The sequence below is a fragment of the Cryptomeria japonica genome, chromosome 1 (genome assembly GCF_030272615.1).
Source record: "Cryptomeria japonica chromosome 1, Sugi_1.0, whole genome shotgun sequence".
Lineage (NCBI taxonomy): Eukaryota > Viridiplantae > Streptophyta > Pinopsida > Cupressales > Cupressaceae > Cryptomeria > Cryptomeria japonica.
The window spans coordinates 326,043,170-326,049,125 of NC_081405.1; positions in this window are offsets into that span (position 1 = coordinate 326,043,170).

The window sequence follows — 5,956 nt, forward strand, 5'->3', positions numbered from 1 at the left end:
CCTTGATATCTACAAGAAATTTTTGACTGAAATTGTAGATGATATACCCAATGATTTGTATAGAAGGTTAGAAGCAAGAAAGGTAGCAATTGTTGAACTGGATAAAAAGATAAAGATAGAAAAATCACTTGTAGTTCACCCAGTGAACTCAACACAAGAGATAGATGAACTAATAAGTGAGGCTAACCGGACAATATTTTCAACCGGTCATCGACATGTAGCATTAATGGCTGGTAGAGTTAATGAGATATCAGAAGAAACTGCAGACAAGTGGGATATATTTTTTATTGAGAAGGAAAAACAAGAAGAGCTCAAACGACCAAAGACTCTCAGAGTCTATCAAAAGGACAAAGATAAAGGTAAAGGCAAGGTAGGTGGTCCTCCAAGCATAAAGATAATAGATAACCTACCCCCACCTCCTTCTGATACTCCACCGACACAAACTGTTGATACTCCACCAATAATAGAGAGTATGGAGACAACACATGAGGACACAAATCATGATTTAGAGGTGTTATATACAATGAATATTGACACACAGGAAGTCAACATTATGGTGGATAAGGAATCAACTGAGAAGAGAGATGTGGCAACTAAGCCACCGACATAAGACATCATAGTGGATAATATTGAGATTGGGGTTGAAACACAAGTTGAACAAACTGAACAATCAGTTGATCCCCTAGTTATTGGAATGGTGACTGATACCATGGATGCAAACATTGAAAAACCAACAGATGGGATACCGGCTACAGAAAAGCCTACTGAGTCACTAGTAGTGGATAGTGTTGAGGTGCAAATAGAAAAACCAGCAGTGGATACCACTGTAAAATCATCAGAGGCACCATCAGAGAAACCATCAGTTGAGAGCACAGAGAAACCGACAGAGACCCATACTGAGAAACCCACAAATAAACAGGTAGAGCAATAGGTTCATTCACAGGTACATACAGAGATAGTGCCACCGACAACAACTGAAAAACCTAAAACTTTGCTAGTTGAAATGCAGACACAAGTTGACCCTCTAGAGAAAGAGGAAAGCAAAGCTATTACTACCACCAACAACATGCAAATTGTGAAGGTAGTTGGACAGTTATTTGGAACCTCCATGACTGATTTTAGACCAACTAATGTGACAAAGGTATTATTAGATTCAATCAAGAAAATAACAGATTGTAATGCACTAGCATATAAGGCAATTGATGATACCTTACCAATTTTGAAGATGATTGCTCCCAAGTGTAATATAGAAAATAAAGATTCTTTAAGCCAATTAGACACATTGTCTAAGTACATAATCGACAACCTACTAACAATTGATCAGATCAATGAGGAGATCTTCAGAGAGAAAATGAATAAAGAGAAGGAAAAATTCTTTGAGGAGACAGTAAAGAAGAGTAAGGAACATATGGATACATTATTACCGGTACTAGGCAAGACAATTTAGGACTTCAAGAAATTGTACAGAGATACATGCAAAACAAATATTTTGATAGAGGATATAGATACAGAGATCAGTAAAGCACATAAGGAAATCAATAACATTGTTGATAATTTAATTGGTTCATCAGATTCAATATCAGTAGTAGAACAGGAAATTGCAGGATTTGAAGAGAAAATTCAAAAACTTGAAAAAGATAAAGAAAGGTTAAAGTTTAAAGCAAAGGAACTGAAATGTAGACTAGGTCCTAAACTAGATATCCTCATCTCTTTGAGAAAAGAGATCTCTGAGGCTCTTGTTCCAAGACTTAAGACACCGGAAGAGAAAATGCACATACTCACTGGTACAATCCAAAGGACTAGAGAAGCACTAAAGGATAGTGAGAGATTCTATAACAGTCTAAATTTTACATTAGCGGATCTTTACAAGATTTTAACCCACCGATTACAAGGATCCAGACAGCTACACTCAATTGACATTGAATGACAACCTTCGTCATTGATGCCAAAGGGGGAGTAGTAGAGGATGAGAAAAAGGAATAAGGAGTAGAAAATTGTATGATAAAAGATATCATCTACTCAGGGGGAGCACTCAATTTTGGAGTAGAGAGTTTTGGTAAGATTTTTGGACAACACTTTTTGGATACACTTTTTGGCTTTTTGTCATGAGTGTTGCTATCAATGCCAAAGGGGGAGATTGTTGGCAAATGCACACTCCAATGAGAATTTGTAGGTGATTGAAGGTATTGTCATTGATGGCAACCTTACAATCATATGACAGCGGAAAACACCGGCACCGACAGACTCTACACCGGCATACAGTTCACTGGTAGTGAAAAGATTGATTACTGGCACCCTAGCCGACAAGATTTTGTTTATTACTTAATGCATTTAATTGTAATATCTTTTGTAAGCCGACATGGAAAATTGTAATAAGGCTCATATATAAGTATGAGATCTTGTAGAACATTTTATATAGGAGATATACATGCGACATAGATGGATATTATGTGCAAATATTAAGGCAGATTTTGGAGTAAGGTTTATGGTTATTGCAAGAGCTTAAACTGGTACTCGATCTGGCATAGCATATGCTTTTTGTAGTAGTACATCATATTGGATTTCTATAATCCACTTTTGTAAGTCAATGAGACTTCCTTTTGTAATTGAGCAGTGAGCTCTAGGCACTTGGCCTTCCTACATGTGCAGGCCCCCATTTTTGTAAGTAATATTCACTTATTGGCCAGTGAGCGAATATTGTGGGTCACAAATCCCACCGAGGTTTTTCCCACATCGGGTTTCCTTGCCAAAAATATTGTGTTATGGTGTGCTTTCTATGTTGTGTTTATTGCTCTTATTTACTACATTAATTCTGGTTTACTGGTACACTGTTTTGGAATGCATTTTGTTTAATAAGTCAAGAAAATTCATTAATCGGTTAGATACTAATTCACCCCCCCCCCCCCCCCCCCCCTCTCAGTATCTTTGGGAATCCTAACACATCATTCTTCAAAGCTTCATCCTTAGGAGGGAGATCTTTGAGAGAATTTTTCAAATTCTCTTCTTGCACCAAAGTTTCCTCATGGGTGAGACCATCTTTGGGAGAGGTTAAATCATAGCTATGGATGAAAGGAACAACTTGGTTATTATCATATGCATGAAAGGGAACATCATGAACATCTTTAATAAAAATTGAAATTGAACTAGCAAAAGAAGATGACAATTCCATCTAATAAAATGATCAAACAAAATACTCATATGCCATACAAATCAATAAATATGTAACAAAGCAAAGTTAACTCAGTGTATGCAATTAAGATTAGAAGATATGCAAGTGTAAGAAGAGGTTCACCAAAACATATTGGATGGAAATTTAAGGTTTCATAAGTTAAGCCTTGTAAACTAGGAAATGACCTAACTTTCCAAAACAAAACATTAAAGGAAGGAAGAACTCAATTGATCCAATGCAAAAGGATTGAATGTAAATCAATTTTTTCTTCCTTTGTTTAGTTGAAATTGATTTGAATGGATTCAAATGCTAGGTGATGGAAAATTAATATAAATTAGCATATATAGTAAGCTATAGATACGATACAAAGACATAGAGCTAGATCTAAATAGAGTAAACAAAGGAGGATCTGCACCTAACTATTCAACTAAAAATGTGGGACCAGGGTGCTAGTCGCCCTAGTCCCAAAGTGCTTAGATGTAGACAAAAAATAGGTTGTAGGAACAAAATGTTTCTAAGAATATTTTCCAAGAAGCTTGACAGAATTTTCTAGGACCGATGTGGTTGTGTTGCCCTTGTCCTTCAATTTTTGCTTCCAAAAAAGCTATATTTGTTCATCATCATCTCTTTAGTCTAGATCCATGTTTGCAGCTTTTGAATAGACAACATCACCACATAGAAAGAGGGACAATTATTGTGGATAGGGGTTTTCCTAGGTCAAGCCTCAGGTTTGGAATTAACCTTAATTGAATTGAAATACTGAAGTAAATATTGAATGATATGCCCCATATCAACTACAATTGATAATGGTTGATGATGCATTGCTCTATGAATTTAATCACAAGTGTTGATGCAAAAACATGACAAAATACAAAAGAATCAAATGCACTCATGCTTGCATGAAGATCGATGTAATTTAGTTTTCCATGATGTTGAGATGCTTGAAGGTTATGGTGGGATGAAATGCTTCCTCGAATGCTTGAAGATGCTTGATATTGTTTGATGTGGATGCACGAATTATGAATGAAATGTTATATGATTGATGGATTATGAAATGAATTGAAAGGATACTCTTATATAAATTTCTTAAGGTAATTTAATAATTAGACAAAATTCCAATGGTCAAATTGCAAGACTAATATTTGAAATCACCAGGCCGAAAGAGTGCATTAATATATAAAAATTAGGTCATGTTTAAGGGGGACCAAGGTTACCCAATGCCCCTGTCATTGGACTAGTGTGCCCCAATTACCCTTGTCCCACAGTAACAGGGAAAAACATTGGGAAATAGATAATACATAGCCTGGGTTTGGTTCTCTGTACAAAAAGATGACATTAGTTTTGAGGTAAAAAGCCAGAAAATGGACTTGTGAGAGAACTAGAATGGGACTCACTAAAGTAGGAGCACAAAAATAATATCATACAAGAGAGATGGGGTTAATAAGAGGTGTAATGATAATAATATATAGATAAAGAAAGGGAGAGAGATATATTGAGATAGAGATTGAAAAGATTGTGAGAGGGAAGGTGATTTAGAAATTAAGTAGAGAGAAATGTTTAGAGAGAGGGGGGGAGAGATAAAGAGGGGGAAGATAGAGATAAACTAAGATAGGGAGAAAGACACAAGGACTATGTGTACATGAGTTAGACAGATGAGAAGTGGAGAGAGAGAGAGAGAGAGAGAGAGAGAGAGAGAGAGAGAGAGATGTACAAAGCGAGAAGATATATAAACAGATAGAGAGTGGGAGATAGGATAAAGGAGAAGCAGAGAGATAAAGAGAGGGAGTGATACCTGGAGAGAGAGGGATAGAAAGGGGGAGAGATAGAGAGATAGATATAGTGGGAAGGATAGAGGGGAAGGAGAAATAGATACAAAGAGAAGTAAGATGTAAATGGAGGGAGGGAGAGAGAGAGAGGGGGGGGTTGGGATAGAAATATAAGGAGAGGAAGAGGAGATGGAGAAATAGAAGTAGAATGAGGGAGAAACAAAGAGAGAAAAAAAAAGAGAGGGAGAGATGGAGGGATAGATTGATAGAGATAGAAAGTTATATATAGAGAGAGATAGAGAGAGGGACACACACACACATATATATAGGGAGAGAGAGAGAGACTAAGGTAGTAAGAGGTAGAGATAGGTATATATAAAGAGAGATGGGAAGAGAAAGAGAGAACTCTTTATATCTTTGTCTTCATCTCTTTATCTGCATTTCTCATTATCTCTCAATCTTTCTCTTCCTCTCTTCCTTATTTTTCTCTATATTTTTCTTCCCTTCTCTTTCCTCTATCTATCTTCCTCGATTCCCTTGTAATTTTTTTATTTATTTTTGACACCACCAAGAGAAAGTGTATCCGCACAAGATGAAAGGACTCGAACACAGGACTGCCCTCTCAACAGGGCTCGTGACAACTATCACGCTGCAGGGTCATCCCCCTTAAGAAGATAATTTTTTTTAAATATATAAATATAAGATATAAAATATATATAAAAATTATGTAGTTATTACCAACACTAAAATAATAATATTAGATTAGAATTATTATTATTAATTATAAAATATATTATATAATAAATCATATTATTTGAATATTAAATATTATAATAAATATATATTATATGTATTATTAAGCCAACATATCTATTATATTGTAGAATGAATTGAAGAACCTCTGTCAATAAAGGGTTCTCCAGAGTAAGTATTTATTAAACAAGATATATGTTTATATGAGCCTCTAAATGAGTCGTGATGCCACTTGGATGATTTTGTGTTCATGTTATTGCTTGTGAAA